The 12,908-nt window shown below is 44.6% G+C and overlaps 1 protein-coding gene across 6 annotated transcripts in view; it reads right to left on the bottom strand.

Moving 5' to 3' along the window:
• HDAC7 (histone deacetylase 7) overlaps window positions 1-12,908 on the bottom strand; it is a 258,861-nt gene that overhangs the window by 184,251 nt on the left and 61,702 nt on the right. For 2 of the 6 annotated variants that reach the window (XM_039513896.1, XM_039513893.1), the window contains exon 1: window positions 8,457-8,515. The exons of the other annotated variants lie outside the window; for them this stretch is intronic. The gene's annotated coding sequence lies outside the window, so the exon portion shown is untranslated. Of the gene's footprint in view, window positions 1-8,456; window positions 8,516-12,908 lie in introns of those variants that run through there. 6 annotated transcript variants of the gene reach the window in all.

The raw sequence follows: 12,908 nt of genomic DNA, 5'->3' as shown, positions 1-12,908 counted from the left end.
AAACAAAACAAAAAACCCCTACAGGGCGGCTGGAGAAGCAAAAAAAAAAAAGCGGCTGTACCGCCCTAGGTTTGGGCGCAATGCCGCCCCATAGAATCTGCCGCCCCAAGCAGGAGCCTGCTCAGCTGGTGCCTGGAGCTGGCCCTGAGCCCAGCTTACCAAACGATCCAGATCATTCTGAATTAGTGACCTGTCCTCTTCATTATTTACCACTTTCCCAATTTCTGTGTTATCTACAAACTTTATCAGAGATGATTTTATGTCTTCTTCCAGATCTGTGATAAAAATGCAAAATAGTGTAGGGGTAAGAACCATCCCTGTGAATCCCACTAGAAACTCACCCGCTGCATGATGATTCCCCATTTATAATTACTTTTTGAGACCTAACAGTTAGCTAGTTCTTAATCCATTAATGTGTGCCATGTTAAATATATATCTTTTTATAGTTTTTTAAATCAATATGTTGTTCAATACTGAGTCAAATGCCTTACAGAAATCTGTCTATGAATATGTCAACACTATTATGCTATCAGCCAAATTTATAATCTCATAAAAATAAAGATGAGATCTATTTTCTATAAATCCATGTTGATTTGCATTAATTACATTACCCTCCTTTAATTCTTATCAATAGAGTCCCGTATCAGCAGCTCCATTATCTTGTCCTGGATCGATGGCAGGATGGCAAGCCTCTAATCTGAGTCATCCCATTTACCCTTTTAAAAAACTGGAATATTAGCTTTCTTCCAGTCTTCTGGAGCTTCCCTAGTGCTCCAAGACTTAGGGCACGTCTATACTTACTGGTAGATCGACAGTGCTGCAATCGATGCAGCGAGTGTCGATTTAGCAGGTCTGGTGAAGACATGCTAAATCAATGGGAGAGCACTCTCCCATCAATTTGTGTACTCCACCTCCCAGAGAAGTGTAAGGGAAGTCGATAGGAGACACTCTCCCATTGACAGAGCGCAGTGTAGCCACTGTGGCAAGTGGATTTAACTACGTCAACTTCGTTATGTTATTCACAGTTGCATAAGTTAGATCGATTTACTGCAGTAGTGTAGACTAGTCCTACATTAACGGTCCAATGAGCCCCTCAGCCAGCTTTTAAAAAACTCTTGGATGCAAGTTATCTGGACCTGCTGATTCAAAAATGTCTAACTGTAGTAGATTCTGTTCAGTATCCTCCAGAGATGCTAGTGAAATGGAAAGAGTTTTGTGATTCCCATATGATGAGACTGCATCATCTGTTTTTCCCCCCAAGTACAGAACAGAAATATTTATTGAACATTTCTGCCTTTTCTGCATTATTATTGATAATTCTACCATTTTCATCTAATAATATATTAATACCATTAAAACTCCTTCTTATTGTCCTTAGCTCTGCTGATCATAGATGTTGCCTTGTGTCCTTTTGATTCCTTTATCAATTTACTACAATTCCTAACTTCTGATTTATATTCATTATTACCACGCTCCCCATTCTTCCATTTGTTATATATTTGTGACAGGGTGGACTAGGCCCTGAGGCCCCCTGCTGGAGGCCTTCTGGTCCTGCCACACCCTGCCCCAGAAAAGGGCAGTAGAGAGGTCCCCAAGCTGCCTAGAGTGGCTGTGTGGGAAGCAGCTAATCAGGACCCAGCAGGTCAGTATAAGAAGAGCTGCAGGGCCAGAGTGAGCTCAGTTGCTTGCTAGAGCTGAAGGAGAGTGGATGGTGCTCCAGGCTGGCTGCTGGGACTCCACAAGGACAAGGTCCTGAGGTAAAAGTGAAGAATTTGCGGGAGCCATGGGCCAGTGGCCAGGCAATTATAGTAGCACCACAGTTTATTTAAAGGGACATTGTGGATGGCTGCTATCTATAAAGTCCCTGGGCTGGGACCTGGAGTAGAGGGTGGGCCCAAGTTCCCCCCACCAGCCACTGGGAAAGTGGCCTGGACTTTAAGGCACTTCAGAAGGGGAACTAAACTATAGTGGCCCAGCTGAAGAGCTGGGGCCAGAAAGGCATGGCTCTATTCTGGAGCAGGGACAAACTGAGAGAGGCATCACAGAGGCCCCTGTTGGACTTGTACCTGAAAAGGGGTTTGTATTGCATTTATCATAGAATATCAGGGTTGGAAGGGACCTCAGGAGATCATCTAGTCCAACCCCCTGCTCAAAACAGGACCAATCCCCAAATGACCCCCTCAAGGATTGAGCTCACAACCCTGGGTTTAGCAGGCTAATACTCAACCCACTGAGCTATCCCTCCCCCCGCAATCAGACAGATTGTGTATGACTTGGCCGGAGGGCGGAGTCACCGAAGACCCACCACAAACTGAAAGAGAGTGCAGGCACACACACTGGGCCAGGGGAAGCTCGCAAGAGGTGAGTGTGAGCCAGTTACAATATTACATAGAATGGGTCAGGATCATCACCCTAACAAGAGCACACATGCACAACAGACACAAACTCAGAGATATACACCCCAATGTAGACACCCGCTCCCCAGAGTTGCATACATGGACACACATTCAGACAACTATCACCCAAAAGCAGGGGTGTCACCAAGTGAGAAATGACCATCACCATCACTCAGTTCCCAGATATGGGAAATGAACCCAGGAGTCCTGACTCTCAGGCCAGATCTTTCACATCATGTGCTCTCCCACACCCACAACAAAGGATGGTTTACCCTCCCACACCCTAGTAAATTCTTCCCATCCTAGTCCAGGACAAAGTAATCTGGAGTAGGATCTACCTGCTAAAATGCACCTACTGCTAATGTTGTTAGCAGTTGCTGCCCCTAACACAACTCTGGCTGACAGCAAGAGAAACCTGCCATAAACCCAGCTCCATTACCTCCAGGATGCTTCTTACTAAGCTTTTCTCGAGCTTACTGGGCTGCACACAGTTGCTTGTAGATCTGCATTTACCAATATTCTAGCTTCCAATCTGCTTAGACTTGCCTTAAAAACTAGTCATCAGAGACCTATGTAACGGGCAACATGGTTGGAAATCTGTATCTGGAGACCTGAAAGAAAACATGTGGCTAAGCAGAACAGCCTTGGCCACAGCAGCAGTTAGCAGAAACACCCCATGCAACTTGATGAAAGCATCAGGAAGTCTCAGATGCCAGCTTCTGCCCAGAGGCACTAAACAAATACCAGGGAGGGTGTCCAGGGCCTGTATGTACAGATCAGCCCACAGCGTTTACTTTAAAATGAGCATGGGAGAGAGAAACAACAGAGGGTCCTGATTTGCCAGTCCTGTGCAGCTAGCCTCTGCAAAGTTGTCAGTAGTCTGAACTCACTGAGACCTTCAGCACAAGCAGCAGGTGTTGCTATTGCTTGAGTTAAAGGAGTTGTCCCATTAACTGGGGCAGTAGCAGACTCATCGTCTCAGTGTCCAGCTGCTAAGGAGGGACATATAACCCACTGACCAGATAGGTTACACTCGCATGCCTAATCCTCCAAATGAGGTCAGTTTGGGCACCAACTCCTCCTCTCACAAATAACCCAAGCTCAGAATGACATCACAGCACTGGACTGTCGATTGGCTGAGCTTGTCTCACATGACTCTCAGAAACTCTACATTTCAGAAGCAGAACTGGGGTGAAATTGCAGTGGCAGACAAGACCCAAGATGCCATCATGGATGGAGGGACACTGGCAGTGTCCATGGCCACAGAGAGAAAGATACCCAAGGTCACCGGTGTCTCCATCTCCTCCTCAGAGCTGCTCAGGGGGAAGGACTGTGGAATTCCTGGCTCGCTTGTAACATCCATGGCTATCTTTGAAACATTCCATTTCTTTTATATGCACTTGTAATGGAATCCATCCCAAAGGTATCCCTAGGGACTTCAGGATGCATCTTACTATAAACCCAAATACAGAACACTAGGGGCTCCAATGCCAACAAGTGGCTGCTGACTTTGGGGCTTCATTTTCATTTTTAGGTCCAGTGTTGAATAGCCATAACTCCACCTGAAGTTAGTGGGAGCTAGGGGAATTCAGCATCTCTGGAAAACAGGCCCACGGTATCCCAGGTTGGGCTCCCAAAGACTGTGACACCCATTATTAGTGGACACTTGGAAAAGTTGGGCCTAAGGAAAAGAGCCAATCAGTCAAATCCAAAGGACAGCAGGAGAGATGATCACACAACCTGCCCAAGGACAAGCCCAAGTGCCATTGGACAGACACACCCCACCCATAAAGAAACAGTCCTCAGCAAGCAGGTCAGCTCCAGAGGCCCTTTTTTTTATCTGCTCAGATCTCCCCATGACAAAGCTTGCAATGGTCCTGTTCCAAGCTTCCCAAACAAGCTCAGGGATAGGCTAAGAATCAGTTTGTTGTTGCAAGCTTGTCCCTACCCCTACAAGACAGCTATGGGGAGAAGATGTACACACCTGGAACTCCTGAGTTCAAATCTCAGTTCTGCTGCTTGGGAAAATCACTCTGTGTCTCACTTTCCATATCTGGAAAAACGGCTGATATATTCTCCTACTGCCCACACATGTTAAAGGGCTGCAAAGTGCTATAGACCTACTGCGTGTGATTTTGAATAAGGAGAGCAGCTTTCTGCATGAACTAGCCTCCTCAGCATTAATTTAGTCTTTGGCAAAACATGTATCTCCTTAGCCTAGTAAAGATGCCAGCTCCAACACAGCCCATCATGTAACAGGCTCCCCTGCACGTAACTGGTGGGAACAAATACCTGCCTTGGTTAAACACTCTTGCTGCACCTTTGAGTGCAAACGAATGGCCTATTTGGGTTACCTAGGGAGGTGGTGGAATCTTCTTCCTTAGAGGTTTTTAAGGTCAGGCTTGACAAAGCCCTGGCTGGGATGATTTAGTTGGGGATTGGTCCTGCTTTGAGCAGGGGGTTGGACTAGATGACCTCCTGAGGTCCCTTCCAACCCTGATATTCTATGATTCTATGATTTCCATGATCAGCCTCCAACACAGAGAAGTAAAAGCAGCAGCTGCCCTGTAGCAGGGAGGGCTTGTGGCTAGTGCTCAAAGAGGAGGGGGGTTTTGCTCTTTGTCAAACTGATCTAGTTTTTCCATTTCACACTTGAAAGCTCTGATGGCTTCAGTTTCTAGCCCCCAGGCAAGAGAAGGAAACTTTGGAAGTGACATACCACCCTGTGCCAGGCCTGACTTCACTCCTACAAGAGTCCAGTACAAGCAGATTGGAAACAAGAGATCCTGCTCCAGGGCTAATGTCACTGCTGCTCAGAATGGGAATGAAATCCTCACTTCCTCTTCTAGATCTCAGCCCCCAAGATTCAGCACTGACCCTGTTTGCCCCACTTCCCTCCCGAGATTGGTCCTCCTCAGTGCAACCACTGGGCAGGATGTGGGGTCATGCCCCCCAAATGTTACTCTCCTGTCATGGTGCCACTCAAAGTGGTTCACAGAGAGCAGAGCTTCAGGTGCAAGGGTTAGAGCTGGAGGAGCAGCTGCAGTTTGAGGTAACAATTTTGAGCTGAGACACAAGCTCTGGGGTCTCTAGGGTGATGTCGACATTGCAGCTTGGCGCGAACTTCTCAGCACAGGTAGACAGACTTGCACTAGCAGAGTTCAAGATAGCATGCTAAAAATAGCAGTGTGAACGTTGTGGGTCATGCTGGAGTTCTGGCTCTGAAGTAGGGTGACCAGACGAGAGAAAGAAAGAAAATATTGGGACACATGTGGGGGAAGGGGGGGTCGCCGGTGGAGAAAAAAAAAGTGCCAAGTGCTGCCAGCGGAGCAAAAAAAAAAAAAAAAGGAGTACCACGAAATATCGAGACAAATGCCTAAATATCGGGATGGGGGATGGTCCTGATTTTATCAGGACGTCTGGTCACCCTACTCTGAAGCCCAGAGGGTTGAGTGGGTAGCTTGGTGATCTCTGGCTAATGGAATGCTGAACTGTACTATACTGTTCAGCCACTAGGTGGTACTGTGTGTAAAATATGTAATGTAAATTAACCTCAGCCATAGCTGGCAGAGCATTAAAGGATCATATGATGAATACATCTGCTGAGTGTAAGCAAATTCTATAACCAGTCCATATCTGGTACAAAGGAGCATGACATGGTGTCAGGAGTAAACTAAGAGAAACAGAATAAACAGCAAAAGGTTGCAGACAGAAAGAACAAAACTATAAAGGTTGTAGGATCTCATCTACATGCCATTCAGTGACCAGAAAACTTTAGCTTTGACAAACTTTCAAAATGGACAGAGAATATTTTGCAAAATTTTGCATTGCAAACAAACTTCATTAAGAAACTGAAGATATAGAGGTATCTTCTTTAATTTATACTATGCAGAAGCAGGCAGAGCATATCTTTAAATTATTTGATTTTACTGAGGACAGTCACAAAGATGACTATAAAAGGGTTCTGACTATGTTGATGCATACTTTACACCTCAGAGAAATGTGGTTTATGAAAGAGCATATTTTCACCAGAGAATTCAAGAACCAGGGGAAAATATTAAGTGTTATATAAGAGCTCTGAATACATTGGCTGAAAACTGATTTGGGGAATGCAAAACGTTAAAATATCAGAGACAGGCTGGTTATTGGGTTAACAGATAAAAACTTTTCACTGTGGCTACTATTTAAGCTATTTACAGCTAAACCGATAGCAAAGCAGTTAGAATTAGTCAAACAGCAGGCAGGAGCAACTTGAGAAACCTGAAACTAGCGTAGAAGCTATAAACAGACATTGATTGTTAAAAGTCATCATAAAACCCCCTAGGCAAGGAAAGAGAACTCCCAGACTAAGAGGGACAAATTCCAGCCTAGACACACAAAGTGTGGAAAAAAGTCATATCCCAAGAGATGATGTATGTCCAGCTAGAGGTGCATAGTATAATAATTGCATGAAATATGGACATTTTATATCGGTTTGCTGCACCAAAGCACTCAGGGAGTAGACTCATATTACAAACAATCAAGAGCCATTGTTTCTGGGATTGATCACTTGTGATGACGTAGAACCTGCCTGGAGAGTGAAACTCAATATTTATGGCAAGACCATGGCCTTGAAACTTGACTCTGGAGATGACATCACAGTCATCTCAGAAGGGACTTAAAGTAACTTTCAACCCCTCCTGGAGCTGAAGTTACCTGACCCAGCTCTGACTAGACCTGGAGATATACTGAACTGCATGGGCCTGTTCACCAGAGAAACAAATGACAAAAACTACAGCTTTGCATTCAGAGTGCATGTGATCAAAGGATCAAAGACCAAGACCCTTTTCCGCTGCAATGTGGCAGCCTAAGGAGAAAAGTTGAAGAGCTCAATGAAGGGTTTGATGATATTGGACTTTTGAAAAGAGATCCAGTAGAAATCAACGTAAGCGACAATACTGAACCATAGAGTATAAAAACACCCCTACCAGATAGACCTTGGAAGAGACTAGGTGCAGATTTATGCAAATTCAGAGAACATCACTACCTAATCATTATGGACTATTTTCCCAGGTATACAGAAACAATGAATTTGAAAGACATAACATTATGTCTTTATTATGTTATGTTACCATTATGTTACCAAGAAACTGAAGTGCATTTCACTTATTTTGGTATTCTAGAACAACTAGTCACGGACAGTAGACCATAATTCATGGTAGCAGAATTTGTCATTCCAAACAAAATATGATTTTGATCATATTATTAGCAACCCACATTACCCACAAATGAATGGAGAGGCTGAGAGAGCTGTACAGACAGCCAAGAAAGTCCTACTGCAAGAAGAGCCATTCCTTGCTCTTCTGAGTTACAGATCAACACCAATAGCAAGTATTGGATATGTCCCAGCACAACTCCATATGGAGAAGAAAACTCAGAACTATTGTTCCATCTTTGGAACAGATACTATCTCCAAAGTGGCCAGACATGAAGAGAGTAGCCAAATCTGAAAAAAAGGCTAAAAGAGCTTATGCACACTTTTACAACAGCAGTCATGTAGAGAACTGCCAAGTCTAGAACCTGGTGACCATGTTCATGTCAAATTGGATGGAGAAAAAGGATGGACAACCTCAGCTGTTGTAAGGAAAAGGAATTCAGCACCCAGATCATATGTGGTTGAGACCGATGGTGGAGAGTTCAACAGAAACCATTGACATCTACAGTTTGTTCCTCAGAAAATACAATTAACAGATTAAATGCTATAGATGACAGATGCAGAACAAGAAGTAGACTCAAGGATTCCAAACTAACCACAGTCAGTCATTGCAACTAATGGACAGCCAGATGAGCAAGTTGTTATGTGTTTGGGTTGTGTAAGTAGAAAACCAGTACAATCCAGAGACACTTAACAGAGTGATACATACTGAACTTTACACAGCTGTGATAGTGTAAATATTGTAAAAGGCAGGAATGTAGGACATAAAGGGGGAGATGTAATAGAATGCTAAATTGTATTATATTACTCAGCCATTAGATGGCACTGTGTGTAAAATACCGTATATAAATAGACTTCAGCCATACCTGGCAGACCACTGAAGGATACTGTGATCAACACATCTGGGGTGTATAAGCAAGCTTTGTCACCAGTTCACATCTAGTACAGAGAAGCATGACATTCTGGTTACACAAAGTGCTCTTGAGCCAGTGATCACAATTCTCAGCTTTTGAAAACCTACTAGCCATTTTACAGTGTGCCAGGGAGTTTCTCACCCAGTGACATGGTTTGTGGCAGATCCCTGATGACACCTCCAGCTCTTTAGTAGCCCCTTAGGTCATGGATTCCAAGCTGGGCTCAGCCTCTCTCCCCTAATTGACAAGGCTGCCTGGCTCCTGATGGGGAGTGGGCAGGGAGGCTCCCATTCAGGTTTCTCGACCTGACTCCCAGCCAGGAGCAGCTCTCCAGGGAGCAGCAGGCAGCTGGAATCTAGCTGCCTGGCTTTCTTGTCAATTTCACAGCTCCTGCCATGAAATTGACAAGACAGGTGATGTAAGGGTCACATTGTTTACACAGACATTGCATCGCCTTAGATATACTGACATAAGTCTTACACCTCTCATGGAGGTTGGCATATGGCATTATGTTGGCATAGAAGGGCACTTACATCAGCGGGAAGCACTTACATTGGTGGGAGGAAGGCTGTTGTGTAGACACTGACATAATTAGGTCGACATAAGCTGCCTTATGTTGACCTAACTATATAGTGTAGACCAGTGGCTCTCAACCTTTCCAGACTACTGTACCCCTTTCAGGAATCTGATTTGTCTTGCGTACCCCCAAGTTTCACTTCAAATCTACTTGCTTACAAAATCAGACATAAAAATACAAAAGTGTCACAGCACACTAGTACTGAAAAATTGCTTACGTTCTCATTTTTATCATATAATTATAAAATAAATAAATTGGAACATAAATATTGTACTTGTGTATAAACAATCCATTGTTTGTATGAAATTTAGTATGTACTGACTTCGCTAGCGTTTTTTATGTAGCCCATTGTAAAACTAGACAAATATTTAGGTGAGTTGATATACCCCCTGGGGATACACATACCCCTGGTTGAGAACCACTGGCGGAGACCAGCCCTTAGACTCTAGTCTGGTTTTAAAACAGGCTTTTCATGAAACAAAGTTTCATGAAGTTGTTTTTCCATGTAAAACAACAAGGAAAAGAGAACTGGGACCAGGCCAAGAGGTGAATCAGACAAGGGAACAATATGAGATGTGAGCATGCTGTGGCTGGGGGCTGTGGATGGGCCAGGGCCTAGAGGGGGGTGGAGATTGTGCTATCACTGCAGCTGAGTGAATTTTTTTTTGACAAATAGTTTATTTGTGAAATTGGGTAGAAGACGGCGAATAGTTCCAGCCAAACCAACTGAAAAAAATTCAACTTTTTGTTTTGAAACGTTTCATTTCAAAATTTGGCTAGATTTATTTAAACACTTAAAAGGGTATAAACCATGTGAAAACACAAAAGAAAATGTTTTGCGTCAAATGAAACATTTTGTTCAACACTGAATGATTTTGCGGGGCGGAGGGGGGATAGTTTAGTTCAGTCATCAAACTGAAAAATCAATTATTCACTCAGCTCCATTTACCACACAGCTGGCAGAATTCCCTAGGCTTCCCTCCTCTCTGAACTTGGTTTGCTGGCTTCACATTTCTGGGAGAGTTTAGCATTTTGGTGGCTCAGCTGCAGCTGTGTACGTCACAGCCCCTCCTATGTGGGATGCTGTTTGTCCAGTCCCACTGGATCCCTAGGCTGCAGAGAGCATCTCTCACAGGTGGGATAGTCATTTGCTTGGTCTGAAGCCAGGTGTAGAAATCCAGTGGTCCTGAGCTCCTGCATGGCAGCACTTGCATCTACCACTCTGGGCTGAGCTCCTTCCCAACTTCACCCTGATCTCCACTCATAGAATCATAGAAGATCAGGGTTGGAAGAGACCTCAGGAGGTCATCTAGTCCAACCCCCTGCTCAGTGAGCTGTGTCTGTCCTAGGGCACCCTCTGCTTTGTTGGCAGTCCCAGCTACTGAGTCACTCATCTCCTGCTAGGGTCTGTGTTCTTTTTCTATAAATCAATCCTCAGTGAAACATACTCTCTTGGTGAGCTAATGGAATGGACTGCAGAGCCCTCCAGGCCCGGCAATGAGCAGTGACTGACTGAGCGGATGCAAAAGGCACATGCTTAGAGGGAAAGGACTTGGGGCTCAAACCCCAAGGGCAGCCTCTGCATAGAGGTGCACCCCTCCCCCCAGAATGGGGATGCTCAGGACGTATGATCACCCACTGTATTGACAACACCAAGCACCCAAAACACTTAGGCCTCCAAAACTAGCTTAAAAATCATGAGACTCCAAATATGTTGGGCTCTTTCCATTTGCCTTCTGGTTCCTGAGTACTGAGGGGGTACTTGGGTCATGTTTTCAAGCTATTCTCTGAAGTCCAAAGAACTAGAAGTTAATTTTTTCACAAAAGTTGAAATTGTCACAAAATCCCATGACTCCAAGAGCTGAAGCTTTAAGAAAAGCCAAGAATATGCAAATTGACAACACAGCACAAACAGAGATTGTTAGTTCATTGTTAATAAGGCAGAATAGGTATGGCTAATCACTCATCCACACAGCCTTTGAGCTCTGACACACAAACGTGTGCACACAGAATCCTGCATGCATGCAAATCCAAGCGGGTGGACTTCTCCTGCATGTCCATGTCTATGCAGATACACACAGACGAACAGATACCTACACATTCACTGCACTAATACATACACTAGTAACCAAAGATTGCTGATGTGTAATCCTGATTCATGCAGAGAATCCCATCAAAAGCAAGACGACTGCTTTGTAAGGTGGGTCTAAGCCTGTAAGTAAAGGATTGCCGGCTCAGACCATAACAGTGCAGTTATGCCCAGATTTCTAGAGGTATTTATGTGCTGCAGTGCTGAACACCACAATGCCCACGTGCTCCTAAGCACCTAAATCCCTTTAAAAATAATATTTAGTCTCCTAAATTAGTTAGGCTTTGCAACATCAAGTGCTGCAACGCCTAAATACCTTTAAAAATCTGGACCTTACCGCTCCTGGTTCTAATTTGCAGATGGAGTTACTTTGGGTTTTAGGCTTTGCTTGCACTCCATAGTTAAGGATACAGGAGCTGCTACAACCATGTTTTCAACCCCTAGGTAGGATCAGCCCAAAGGGCTGTTTTTCGGGAAGTTTGGAAGAAACTGGCAGTGTCTTTGGAGTTAGCTTGTGAAAACAGCTGCTTTTCTTTCTCACACTGCATGTTACATTGAGATAGCTGCTAGCCTGTGTTCCTTACTCAGAAGTCATGGATGCCACATTGAGTGAGAACATGGATCTTAGGCTATGTCTACACTGCGTACCTTACAGCGGCATAGCTGTACTACAGCAGTATTGCTGTAAGGTATGCAGTGTAGCCGCTCTTTATTGGCAGGAGAGCTCTTCTGCTGACAAAATAAAACCACCCCTAACACGGGGTAATAGTTTTGTTGGTGGGAGAGCATCTCCCACTAACAAAGTGCTGTCCACACCGGTGCTTTTCTTCAGTAAACCTTTTGTTGGTCAGAGTGTGTTTTTTCACACCCCTGACCAATAAAAGCTTTACTGATGAAACTGCAGTGTAGACACAGCCTTAGATGGTTCTTCTTGTAGAAAATGTACTGCAGTATCCTACAGTAAAAATCTAACAAATACTCTAATGATACTGCTGAGGTTTGAAGAACAGTGGAGTATTTTTTATAATGGTTGCAAGATGGTTTTGCCTGCTGTGGGTTTTTCTGCACCTTCATCTGAAGCAGATGGTACTGGCCACTGTTTGAAACTGAATATTGGGCTAGATTATTCATGGCTTCTAGTCTAGCAAGTCCTATATTCCTATGAATATTAATGGTGATAGAACTGTACTGGTACAGCTGACAATCTTAGCTGGCCTACAAGCCCACGTATACAAGACATGGAGGTTCCTCAGGCTCCCTTTGCTCACTCATTGCCTGGGTAGTCCCAGGAGGGAGGTAGTCTCAGGGTGAAGGAGTCCAGAGCACAGCCTGGAGCCTGGGCTGTGGGAGGAAATCAGCATGCTACCCAGTGAAGAAATCATGCGGAAGGAGTGGGAGAGGGAATTGGAAGAGGGGGCTTTGAGGGTAAGGGGATCTTAGGAGGAAGCTGGAGGAGTGAGACAGTACTAGGGGATGTGAAGAAGGTGGGGAAGAGAGCAGGCACATCTGAAATGGAATGATAGACTCACTGGAGGAGTAGTGGGGAAATGGTCTTAATTTCCTGGCCAAACCACCTGATATGGGCCAGGGTTGCAAAAGGTTAATACTCACTGTTCTAGGAACCCGTGGAACCTGATATTGTGCTGCAGTCAGCACAGGTCCTGGTTTTTGTCCTGGGGTTAATCTGTGTTTGTCCAGACATTATTTGCCCAACAGTGCTATGGGCTCAGGTGGCATT

The sequence above is a fragment of the Mauremys reevesii genome, linkage group 25 (assembly GCF_016161935.1).
Source record: "Mauremys reevesii isolate NIE-2019 linkage group 25, ASM1616193v1, whole genome shotgun sequence".
Classification (NCBI taxonomy): Eukaryota; Metazoa; Chordata; order Testudines; family Geoemydidae; genus Mauremys; species Mauremys reevesii.
Note: the sequence above shows the minus strand (reverse complement) of the source record. Positions and strands in the feature narration are given on the sequence as shown.